General features: G+C 37.8%; 1 long non-coding RNA gene across 1 annotated transcript; it reads left to right on the top strand.

Moving 5' to 3' along the window:
* Positions 1 to 710: 710 nt before the first annotated feature.
* Positions 711 to 5319, top strand: LOC125381663. Its single transcript, XR_007221958.1, has 2 exons — positions 711 to 1971; positions 2031 to 5319. It is a non-coding gene; the product is annotated as an uncharacterized LOC125381663 (long non-coding RNA).
* Positions 5320 to 14194: the final 8875 nt, after the last annotated feature.

Here is a 14194-nt window from a genome sequence, read left to right as displayed (position 1 = left end):
ATTTACCACTCACTGTTTGGTGGGGTTTATCAGATATGTCATTATATTTAGATATGTACTTGACATATTATGAAAATCAGCTCTGTGTATCATGGAAAAATAAAAATATATCTATAAAAAATGGAGAAGTATATATTATTCACAATATTTTTTCATGTTGAACATGTAATTTTTGTCCACTTTTAATTATTCTAAGTTCATCTGAATCTGTAAACTGCTTTAAAAATGCTCGCCTTGCTCGATTTTATAACACAATATTGACTGTGGTCATCATAATCAAAGTGTTTGTCATTAATGTTATAATCATATATCTGAGTGATTGTTCTGTCATTCTGTCATTTTGTGATTTTGTGTTCAATATCTATTATTACTGAGCATGTGTCAAATTTTATACATTGTTTTTCTGTACTTATATATATTTAGTGACCTATTACACTCATAGTGTCATAATATTTGTTATTAGGGAAATAGTATAGTTTAGTTTATCATGTAGGTAGTAATCTGATATTCAACTGTATGTATCAGTGTTCGAAATACCTGCCTGCCCGACCGTCCGAGACGGGTTGATTTCAACTCGGGCTGCCAGATTTTCAAATCCTCCTGCCCGACGGTCGGGTTATATTTCATATGTGACAATATTCTAAATATTTCCCAATGATAAGCATTAATTCACATGTAAAGATGAATGATAAAATGTAACCAAAAAGAAACCCCGTTAGCTTATCCTGAGAAACATATGATTATAGTGGGCAGGCAGGTTTTGGTCAGGGCTGGCAAGTATTTCGGCTAGCCAGTCCTGTGGTCTGGCTGAAATTTTTGGGAGTTTCATACCCTGTATGTATGAGTGATAACCCAGAATCTTTGATTAATGTCATGTATCATTAAAATCATGATCAAAGATTACTTTGTGCAGGTATTTATAAAAAGAAATTTGAAAGTAATAAATTGATTTATTTATTTGCAAACCCTGATATCAGAAATGGCCATTAGTTAGCAAGTGGTCAGAATCTGACCACTAAAATATGCTATTTGAAGGGGGCGTGGCCTAAATGCAAATGTCCGATTGGGATTTTAAATTTTTGGGACCTCTGGGTCAGATAATGTAAAATCAATTGTGTTTTGATATTTTTCACCAGTTCACAAATTAAGCTCCGTTTTCACTCATTGGCATTTTCTGAAATGTTCTTGCAATGGTTGTGCATATAATTAGTTGATTTGTGACCAAAGTCTTTCTTTTTTCTGTAGTTATATCACAGGGAAATCACATGATGATTGGAGTATTCACTCACTCAATGCTTATATTATAAATAGAGATTATTATACATGTGTGTCATACTGGTTTTACGAAAAGAGGGTCTGAATTCTTGCATTTCCCAAGTGAGAGCGAGGTAACACATGAATCCTTATGGACACTTCCATCCAGATGACGTAAACAATATACTGGTGCATGGTGAGTTACATTTGTTTCGTGCACATACAATTTTTATGAACCTTTGGGAAATAAAGTGTGTTTAATTCACTTCCAGTTGAGATGAGGCCCCATGTGCTTGCACCAAACATGATAAAGTTTCACTGCACATAAAAACACATAATGGTAAGCATCTGTACTCTGATATTTGTTGATTTGATTTTAGGCTTAACTTGTGACAAAAGAATAACTTGGCATAATAAGCGTTTTATTTTTACATTGTTGTGAAGCCCATATATTTTCTATTGTACGAAAGTTAAGCTGGTAATTATGCTACGACAGTTAATCTGGTTGCTATGGTAAGACAGTTACCTGGTTACTATGGTACGACAGTTAATCTGGTTACTTCGGTATGACAGTTAATCTGGTTACTATAATGGTATGACAATTAATCTGGTTTCGATGGTATGACAGTTAATCTGGTCACTCCGGTATGACAGTTAATCTGGTTACTATAATGGTATGACAGTTAATCTGGTTACTATGGTATGACAGTTAATCTGGTTACTATAATGGTAATGACAGTTAATCTGGTTACTATAATGGTATGACAGTTAATCAGGTTACTATGGTATGACAGTTAATCTGGTTACTATGGTATGACAGTTAATCTGGTTACTATAATAGTATGACAGGTAATCTGGCTACTTTGGTATGACAGTTAATCTGGTTACTGTAATGGTATGACAGTTAATCTGGTTACTATAATGGTATGACAGTTAATCTGGCTTCTTCAGTATGACAGTTAATCTTGTTATGATGGTATAGCAGTTAATCTGGTTACTATAATGGTATGACAGTTAATCTGGTTACTATGGTATGACAGTTAATCTGGTTACAATGGTAGGACAGTTAATCTGGTTACTATGGTATGACAGTTAATCAGGTTACGATGGTACGACAGTTAATCTGGTTACGATGGTATGGCAGTTAATCTGGTTACTATAATGGTATGACAGTTAATCTGGTAACTATGGTATGACAGTTAATCTGGTTAATATGGTATGACAGTTAATCTGGTTACTATGGTAGGACAGTTAATATGGTTACTATAATGGTACGACAGTTAATCTGGTTACGATGGGACAACAGTTAATCTGGTTACGATGGGAGGACAGTTACAATGGGACAACAGTTAATCTGGTTACGATGGGACGACAGTTACTAAGGCTCAAGTTTAGGAACTTGATTAAACTTTCACCAGGTGCATGTTGACATGAAAACCTAGTTGCACCAGACAAAACCTGGTTGCACCATGTACTCATAAATTTATCAAAGTTGAATCGTGCACGTAATCTTGATTAACCCACATTTTGATGTCAAGGGCATGAAAGCAAGACAAATTACATATAAAAATGTGGTTATTGGTTGAGTATGGTTAGCTTAGAAGTATTGAATGTGTTCAAAGATCAATGTTGTGTGGACATGCAAGAGTTAGGCAGATTTATTGACTATTTTGAAAGATTTTGACATGCACTTGTATGTAGTCATAAATATTTGGTTGCATTTTTCAATAATAGGTTGGTAAAACGAGACCTGAGCTACTATGGCTAAAGTCTGTACTTACTAATGTGCTTTAAAGTTTGATGACATCATGGAGAGTGTCGGTAATATACAGATTGGCTTTATCAGTAGATTGGCTTAATCAGTAGATAATCAGCAGCTTTGATTAGACATGATGACAAGATCAACAACATTTAGCTCTGAATATACTCTTGAAAATCACATGCATGAAACTGGTTGAGTAAATTATACAGCTCATCTTTGGACTTTTGTATTTTATCTATCTATCTATCTATCTATCTATCTATCTATCTATCTATCTATATTAACAGTGTATGTTATATTTCAAATGACTGAACACGGTTGCCCAATGGTTTTAGAAACTGCAACTAGCAGTGCAGAGTTGTGTCCCTTAGATGTCAGGATCTTCTGGTCATGGGTTCACGTCCCTGATTCACACCAACTCTGATCATCTGTCTGTCAGCTCTGTACCAGGGGTTGTAGGTCACCAAAGTAACCAGTGTCAGTTTGGGCTTCCCTGTGTAGCTGACATGCTGACAAACTGAAATATGTGTTGTGGGTTCTGTCAGCCTTGATTGGGAGTGTTGGTTTGTCAGAGTTCACAAGTGTCATAAACGTCTGAGACCTGTATCACTTTGGGCCTTCCTCGCTCATTCATCTGACCCTTTAAGCCACGATATGAATGAAGCAATGTGTTAAACCGCACTCTCTCGTTCTTAGCCATTCACAAACATTGAAATACCTATTGTTCGCGATCATGTACACAACTCAAACCTTTAAAAAAATTCTGTTTACTGTTTATTGTCATGTATCATATTACTTGCTTTTCCTTGAGTACCCAGGTACTGTATCATCTCAACCATCTCTTATGTCAACCATTTTGCATCTCAGAAAAACGACCTTGTGGTAAGTTTCTGTAGGACTAGAGCAATGCCCACAAATTTACAGTTTTGTATTTGAGACAATTTTCACTTGTCATTTCTACTCTATGTTCAGAGTACTTTCAAAGATATTTGATACGCCTGTGTCATGAAAAGAAATCTCATTGTATTGTACCATTCATCGTCAGTTCTTTACAGGTTTGTAAAACCACGTTCCTCCATCACCTGTGAATAACTGCTGACACTGTGTAGAGCAATAGTGACGTGACCCGTTAAAGTCATGATGTCAGTCGCTGGATGATCGGGTCCAGACCTGATTATTTACAGACCACTGTCATATAGCTGCAATATTGCATTGTGCACAAACAATAGTGACCATGGTGATGTGTGTCTATTTATAGTCAGATAACACAGTCAAACGCTGTTGTGTTGAACTTTGATGTGGTTTGACAACATACAGTTGTCTCGAAGTAAAAGCTTGGTTCTGGCGTATTCCTTCTTTATTCATAATATTTGGTTGTGTCGAACCTCAAATGGCTTGAAGTATTTTGTAGGTCACTTCAACTTTGTCACAACGGTGTGTGTCTGTATAATGAGACTGTGTATCACTCATGGGATTCAAGTGAACTCTACTCTGTGCATGTACTGTGGCAGTGGGGTAGCCCCATCACCCGAAGACCTGGGTTCGATTCCTCAAATGGGTGCAATGTGTGAAGCCCATTTCTGGTGTCTCGTCGCGATATTTCTGTAATATTGCTAACAGTAGTAAAAATGTTTAGCCACTTTATGTATTCCCAGGTGATGGAGGAACCTGGTGGACAGAAGTGTTGACCATGTATATCATTATGCCCCTGTAAACTATACTGCTATATATATAGATTTACATGAATATATATGACTATTTTCTAATATGCATAATAGCTTTGAGAACTAAACAACTCATTACAGAGAATCGTTCCAAGTACATGTCCATGTCCAAGTGTTCCTTGGGCACGCCAGAAACCTATGATTGTGGGTTCGAATCCCGGTTCGCCCCGATTATGTTTCAATGTTTGTCAGCACCATACCCTTGCTCGTGGGTTTCGCCGAAGTGGTAATTTATTCATAAATCAAATAAAACAGGTTTTGGTTAGTATTTGTGGATCTTTTGTGAGAAGAACCAAGTGCCATAGTTGCGGTCATATGCTGATTGTACATGATATTGCCCAAATTTATGGATACAATATCATGAATATTTTTGTTAGAATTAAGCAATAGTATTTGAGACCAAGATGTTATGTGTTCAGATATTGATTTTGATTGAACTGCGCATATCTTCTGTAATGTATGTCATCATTGTGGGATGTGTCTGGGGCGTATATATCAAAAGTTAAGTCAGTCTATTTTATCATATGTCATTAGAATATTTTATTAAGGTGTTTGATCAATAAAGCTGATATGACGGATTGTATTGCTCTTTTTTTTAGTCCAATTAGTTATTATAATCATTCATTGTCTGTTCAAGGTCAGTTGGTCCTCTGTCAGATTGACATAAAAGGCGACTATGCTTGTCATAAGAGGCAACTAACGGGATGGGGTGGTCAGACTCGCTGACTTGGTTGATGCATGTCATCGATCCCAATTGCGTTGATCGATGATCATGATGTCAATCACTGGATTGTCTTGTCCAGACTCAATTATTTATAAACCGCCGTCAAAAACTGGAATATTGCTTAGTGCGACAAACAAATCATGTGTCAGTTCACTCACAATCTCGGCTAGTCTCAGAAATGTTGAGGCCTGTCAATAATTGATTCTGGTCCAGTTACACATTTGGCATGAACAATAAACAAGGAACATGTTGTTTGGTGACACCCTTGTGACCTTTGGATCCTCCTTTGTTATCCTCACAGGATGATGGGATGTCCCTGAAAGCAGGAACTACCACAACAGGACTTAGATTTGTCCATGAGATTGAAATCAATATTATCAGCAAACTTTTCATGTGAACCACAAGGCCAAGAAGCATGTTTTGTTTTGTTTGTTTGTTGTTTAATGCTGCACTCAGCAATATTCCAGCTATATGAGGGCGGTCTGTAAATAATCAAGTCTGGACCAGACAATCCGGAGATTAACATCATGAGCACCGATCCAGGTAATTGGGATACGATGACATGCATCACCCAAGTCAGGGACCTGACCACCCGATCCTGTTAGTTGCCTCTTACGACAAGCATGGGTTGCTGATGACCTATTCTAACCCGAATCTTCACGAGTCCCAAGAAGCTTGAAACAATAATATATAGGAGTCAACACACAAAGGTTGAAACAATGATATATAGGAGTCAACACACGAAGCTTGAAACATTGATATATAGGAGTCAACACACAAAGGTTGAAACTATGATATATAGGAGTCAACACACAAAGGTTGAAACAATAATATATAGGAGTCAACACACAAAGGTTGAAACAATGATATATAGGAGTCAACACACAAAGGTTGAAACAATGATATATAGGAGTCAACACACAAAGGTTGAAACATTGATATATAGGAGTCAACACAAAGGTTGAAACAATGATATATAGGAGTCAACACACAAAGGTTGAAACAATGATATATAGGAGTCAACACACAAAGCTTGAAACAATGATATATAGGAGTCAACACACAAAGCTTGAAACAATGATATATAGGAGTCAACACACAAAGCTTGAAACAATGATATATAGGAGCCAACACACAAAGGTTGAAACATTGATATATAGGAGTCAACACACAAAGCTTGAAACAATGATATATAGGAGTCAACACACGAAGCTTGAAACAATGATAAATAGGAGTCAACACACAAAGGTTGAAACAATGATATATAGGAGTCAACACACAAAGGTTGAAACAATAATATATAGGAGTCAACACACAAAGGTTGAAACAATAATATATAGGATTCAACACACAAAGCTTGAAACATTGATATATAGGAGTCAACACACAAAGCTTGAAACAATGATATATAGGAGTCAACACACAAAGGTTGAAACAATGATATATAGGAGTCAACACACAAAGGTTGAAACAATGATATATAGGAGTCAACACACAAAGCTTGAAACAATGATATATAGGAGTCAACACACAAAGGTTGAAACAATGATATATAGGAGTCAACACACAAAGGTTGAAACAATGATATATAGGAGTCAACACACGAAGCTTGAAACAATGATATATAGGAGTCAACACACAAAGGTTGAAACTGATATATAGGAGTCAACACACAAAGGTTGAAACAATAATATATAGGAGTCAACACACAAAGGTTGAAACTGATATATAGGAGTCAACACACAAAGGTTGAAACAATTATATAAAGGAGTCAACACACAAAGCTTGAAACAATGATATATAGGAGTCAACACACAAAGGTTGAAACAATGATATATAGGAGTCAACACACAAAGGTTGAAACAATGATATATAGGAGTCAACACACAAAGGTTGAAACTGATATATAGGAGACAACACACAAAGGTTGAAACAATGATATATAGGAGTCAACACACAAAGGTTGAAACTGATATATAGGAGTCAACACACAGAGGTTGAAACAATGATATGTAGGTGTCAACACACAAAGGTTGAAACAATGATATATAGGAGTCAACACACGAAGCTTGAAACATTGATATATAGGAGTCAACACATGAAGCTTGAAACAATGATATACAGCTAAGTCAAAATTGTTATGGATGAGCAACTTCTTTATTACAATTTGGCGACGTTTCGGTGTAGATTCTAACACCGTTATCAAGCAAATGATGATATACAGGTGTTCAATAAAAAACACCATTTACATGTTAAGGAGTATAATAGCAGTATAATCGTTTCTTGTTACTGTGACTTAATGATAGTTTGTTATGCAGTTAGCTATCAATTTAAGTAAATTTAATACTGTTCCTTCCAGACTTCATTGAAGTAAGTCATTGAGTTAAATATACTTTTTCAAGGTTTACGTGTTTGTAATGTACCCAAATGTTTAAGTAATATTTTAATCATGAAATTAACCCTTTAATCGCTTTCTTCTGCTTAGATTACTGACAAAAAATGGTATCATATGTTTATGTGCCATGTCTAGTTATGCCGATTATATTTTTGTGTGTCCAAAATCCAATATGACCGCCAATATTTCACCTTGGGAACATCAAAATTCATTGACTAGACACTATGGGGTTACAAATATCTAAGTAAAAAATATATCTTTCGGGTACATTGGGACCCTATCTTCCAACTAGACCATATGTTCCCGTATTTTCTTCAGTTGAACAAATGACCTAGCTTTGCATGTATTTGTGACGGGTGCCACTGGTGGGGCAGGATACATTAACCTCTTCGCGAACATCTGGTATCATCAATGTGTGATAGTGATCCATATGCTAGTATATATATAAAATGGACCACTGAAAATCAGTGATGACAACAGGTGTTCTCGAAAAGGGTTAGCATGTTCTGCCCTACCGGTAGCACAAAGCACATAAACACATGATCATGCTGTAATAGGAATCGTACAATCAATTTTTGCAGACATTTCTTATGCATGTGGAAGGGCATCGTTGCTTTCATTTATCAAAAGAAACGAACAGTAATTTCGTGTCAGCATGTTCAGTTGACAAACATTCATGAATATCTTATCATGTTAGTTTTTGGAATGCATGACAATAGCTTTGCTTGGTTCTGTTTAAGCATTATATTTGCATGGTTACGCGTCTTATACCCCGTTCACGTGCACAACATTTACTCAAATAATTAATTTTGCACATGTGTAACTATACACACATGTGTACATGTAAATTTACTATGCGTTCACGTGAAAATTAACTTAATGTATCTAAATGAAGTATGTAAATGGCGTAAGGTTCCTCAGTCTGTTCATGACGTTCACCATGAAAGGTTGTATTCTAAAATGTCAAATGAGAAGAGAGTTACGTCACAGAAGTATTTGCATGAAGCAACATGTGTTTGATTTAATCTGTACACAAATATTTCACTCCTTGAAAACCAAAGGAAACACTGTCCACCCAGCTCTGAATGTCTGCATAAAAGTCAGTATTGCTGTGTACTGAACAGCGTCAACTTCAGAATACGCAAGTGTGGCCGATTTGTTTGGTGTTGGCAAACCAACAGATATATTAATTAGATCATCGTATGGCATTGGCATTAACCTTCCCATGACAGATTCATCATGTGCAAATGCTCACTTGTGTAAATTTACATTTGCACCCGCTCCAGACATGGAGCAAATTTGCCCCAGGTGTAAATATACAAACGTATCTGGTGACAGAAACATGGAAGTACTTGCAGATGACAAGTATAATGTGCATGAACAGTTTATCCTTATGACATTTCAGCATATCCCTACCACAAGTGAAATGGGAAAACCTCGCACCTTTTGTATAGCAATAATATACTCAGCGCCATTATTGAGGGGTCACGCAGATAAGAGATAAAAATATTTTAAAAAGTCGCATTTTCAACTTTCAATAATGCAGAGTCCCGTCTGGAATGAACTATTGTAGGCCCACATTCACTATTATTTGTCGTGTATTGCACGTGCATTGGGTAAACCACAGGTTGCGTTCTGGCGTGTGTTCTCCAACTGTTGATCACATTGTCAACATACTCAGATCTATTGTCGCTTGTTAGCCAAAGTTCATGGTGGACACCTTTCACACCTAGGTGGCCCTTCAATTAGGACGCTGAGTATGTACTCACTCGTTTGACCATTGTATGTTAATATAACAAAACAAGTTCTCAATTAATACGTTTAGCTTCATCCACATATTCATAAATTCTATTTATTAACATGATTAATGACAGCCAGGTGGATTTTATTTTTGTTTTCCCATGAACATGTTTCATGACATAGATTTGAAGATAATCTCCATGTCAAATGTATCCAAATGTGTGTCACACAGATGCCCTCTACCACATGTAACTAGTTATTATAGGTAGGCCTTGTCTCCTAAGACTGATTGATCAATATCTGGTGTGATTCATTTCAGCTGTCGGGAGGAGTAACTGTTCTGTATGACATCTGTGTGTATAGTCACATTCATTATGACCAAGGTGTGTTTTAGAAGGTATGTATTTAGGAATGGAAAGAATCTTAAACTCAAGAATATGTCAATTTTGAGGCTAAAGATGTTATAACAATGTATATTGGTGTTGGAAATACGTCAAAATTGTCAGGTGTGTGTTCTGCGCTAATTTTGAATATTTAAACATAAATTAATATCATAAATACTGAATATATAGTAAACCGGCGTCTCATACTGTTAGCAAGTATATATTTTCTATTTAAAAAACAACATTGTTTTTAAACAGTCATTTTGTTTGTCCCTTTTGCAAGAGGTAACGACACCGGGTGGTCAGACTCCCTGACTTGGTCGATACATGTCATCGTATCCCAACTGCATAGATCGATGTTAATTATCACTGTCAATCACTAGATTGTCAGGTCCTGACATGATTATTTACATACAGCCGTCATATAGCTGGAATATCGGTGAGTGCGGTGTTAAACAACAAATAAACAATATATGTGACCCACCAGGATAAAAGGGACCTTATGGCTGCTAGGATACAATTGTGCTGCGCCATCATAAAGAAAGACATTTAAGGTCAACTTACCTTCCGTAACTATCGGCATGAGCACTCCCCCCCCCCAACAACACACAAACAAACAACAACAACAAAACAATCTTATGGGAGTTGTGATAATGTAATATAAACATTATTTCAAAATATTTCAGCATACATGTCTACTATTAATTGATCAGACATAATACCTAAAAACTTCAACTTGACATAAACAGTTATAAGTCTGAAAATATGACTTTGCAGAAAATGAGCCCAAAATGTAACAAATATAAAGTGAAGGTTATGAATTATCTTTTTAAGTGGCCCTAAAATATTGTAGTTTATACAAGAGTTAACTAACTTGCCTTAACTCCGCACAATAATTTGCTCAAAACTTCATACACGGCGTGTGCCCTCAATCAAAGGGAGGTAATCACACCCCACAAATGAAGAGTTATGTCCCTTGTCCCAAAGGGAGGTAAGTATGTTTCGCAAATAGTAAGACGATTTACAGTTACAACGGCCAAGCTCCTCACAGCGATAGTACGTTCCCGGAGCTCTCTATACATTTGTATCCACTCAGCATCTCACCTCACCTCACTCACAAGATACTGAGGTCGTGGTTGTCGGTAGTAGTTTTATTTATGGTCAAAGGGAGATAATCGCGTTTGTACAGGAGTTAAGTCCCCTCCCTTAACTCCACACAGTGTTTTGCTCAAAACTTCACACACGGCGTGTGCCCTCAATCAAAGGGAGGTTATCGCGCCTAACAAATGAAGAGTTATGTCCCTTGTCCCAAAGGGAGGTAAGTCTGTTTCGCAAATAGTAAACAGGATTTACAGTTACTTCCCTTTGACCATCAACGGCACGGGTCCTCAAGTCCAGTGACTCTTATCGGCGTTGTATGCTGGTAACGACAGGTGGACCCGAATTAAACTTAATCGACAGTGCGCGGGAAATAAAACTACATTTGTATCCACTCAGCATCGTACCTCACCTCACTCACAAGATACTGAGGTCGTGGTTGTCGGTAGTAGTTTTATTTATCGTCAAAGGGAGATCATCGCGTTTGTACAGGAGTTAAGTCCCTTCCCTTAACTCCACACAGTGTTTTGCTCAAAACTTCACACACGGCGTGTGACCTCAATCAAAGGGAGGTAAACGCGCCCAACAAATCAAGAGTTATGTACCTTTGACCATCAACGGCCAAGCTCCTTCCCAGCGCGTTACACCTTCGTTACACTCTCGGTAACATCGCTGCCACCAGTGTGGGCACGGCCGTTACAAGAATCAACGGCACGGGTCCAAGCTCTTCACAGCAATAGCCCGCTCGTGGAGCTCTCTATACTATCGCTGCCTCCATTCAAAACTCCCAGGGGCGGTCGGGTAGCCTAGTGGTTAAAGCGTTCGCTCATCACGCCGAAGACCCGGGTTCGATTCCCGACATGGGTACAATGTGTGAAGCCCATTTCTGGTGTCCCCCGCCGTGATATTGCCGGAATATTGCTAAAAGCGGCGTAAAACCATACTCACTCACTCAAAACTCCCTACTGTGAATAGGTGGCCACAACCAGGATTGGAGTTGAACTCGCAACCGAATGACCGTTATGTTTACAAACAAGTGACGACTGTCGTGACGCCGAATACACTTACCGCTGCTTAATTACTTTCTTCGTTTGTCAATTTGAATTTCTGTTTCATCAATCGGCTGCGAGTTCAACTCCAAGCATAGTTGTGGTCATCTATCACTGCGGGGAGTTTTGACTGGTGGCATCGATAGTATTAGAGAGCTCCACGAACGGGATATCGGTGTGAGGAGCTTGAAGTCCGCACAGTGTTTTGCTGAAAACTTCACAAACGGCGTGTGCCCTCACTCAAAGGGAGACACTCAAAGTCCAGTAACGCCAGGTGGACCCGAACTGAACTGAAATTGACAGTGCAAGGCCCATAAATCCGTGTCCACTCGGCATATATTGAACTCAGCAGTTTTTTCAGCTATGTGACGGTGGTCTGTAAATAATTGAGTCTGGACCAGACAATTCAGTGATTGACATCATGAGCATCGATCTCCGCAATGGGGATACTATGACATGCATCAACCAAGTCAGCGAGCCTGGTCACACTACCTCGTTATTCACCTCTTACAAATGCTTAATTGCTGATGACCAATTCGATCTAACCCGGATCTTCACGGGTTATACTGATTGTGTCAGACGCCATGCTTGTTTACGTTTGTATGCGAATTATCTGTGACGCTGTATTGCTAATATTAGGTTACGTCGTAGACAAAACAACAACGTTTTGTTTGTTTGTCAGTTCGTTGTATAAATCCACACTGAGGAATATTCCAGCTATAGGACGGCAGTCTTTAAATAATAGAAACTTGATAAGACAATTCAGTGATTGACAGCATGAGCATCGATCTACAGGCAGTTGGGATGCGATAACATGCATCAACCAAGTCTGCGAGCCTGACCACTCGATTCCATCAGTCTGATTCCATCATTTGCTGAAGACCATGATCATCGCGGGGGAATAAAACAATGTTCTTTATAAATGACCAAATGTACTAAAATAAATTAAAATACTTCCGTTCCATCGTGTCCCGGCGTGTCAGTTTATTGTGGGAGGTAGATCCGAGGGGGCGCATGTCGTAGACTACTTCTTTGGTGAAGTCGAATGCATCGGCATGGTTTGGCGAAGGAAGAGCGGCACAGATAAAGGTTAAGATAACTGCAGCACGAAGGGTATAGTGTACTGAACAAAAAAATCTATCGCCACCTGTCAAACAACCTCATATGATTGACCAATCAAAAAGTTCGAAGATATATAGAATTCGTCATTTTGTCCGACAGCTTCAAACTTGTCACATAACAGAGTGGTAGATATAGTTCAGATCAACTTCAAGGACGTTTTTAAATCACATATTTTGTATATGTATTTAATATATTAGATTCTAGCAAAGTAAAATTAGCTGGTCCATGTGGATCACATTGTTCAGAATTTGAGTTTCCGAAAATAAAACGGTCTTTCGTTTTTTCCTTCCTTGTACCCATGAAAACAGCACATGTTGAATTTTGTAAATACCTTTGTCCGAGACCAGCCACAGAACAGAAAGTGTCTGGACAATTAGGTTTCCAAAATTAAAATGTAACGTGTAAAATCTATAAATGAACAAGAAACATCACACAAATGTATCCAGAACAATCGATTCCCGCAATGACTGGCGAAGTACATTCGACATGGTCAGTAGTGTCGTGAAAAACATCAATATCTTCGGAATGATAAAATATCATGTTATTAACGTGATTAAAAGTGTACAGATAACAAAATACATTTTTTGGATGACGAAATCTCTAATTATTGATGGGTTCTGGTGACATGTTAATCCTCACAAACCTAAGTGTTATGTAATGCGTTTAAATGACGTACGACGTTTTACCCCAAGAAAGTTTCTCTCTTCTGTTTTATTGATAATGGTTGATGCCAAACAAATCGTTTTTATTGTTTTATTCACCAATAGGCCAATGTGTTGTTATCAGGGTGTGGTACCTCTTGATATGGTGCTGTTTGCTAAGGAGGTGACTTACTGTGCACATAAGACCTAATACCATATTATGTTTTCATGACATTGTCGATTATGCTGTCAGCTCCTCGCAACGATAACCTCTTCCCTGCATACAGGTTCCATTTGTGAGT

This window comes from Haliotis rufescens, unplaced genomic scaffold, assembly GCF_023055435.1.
Source record: "Haliotis rufescens isolate VD_foot unplaced genomic scaffold, xgHalRufe1.0.p SCAF_19, whole genome shotgun sequence".
Taxonomy (NCBI): Eukaryota; Metazoa; Mollusca; class Gastropoda; order Lepetellida; family Haliotidae; genus Haliotis; species Haliotis rufescens.
The sequence above is the reverse complement of the archived record's forward strand: the minus strand, read 5'-3'. Positions and strand labels throughout refer to the sequence as shown.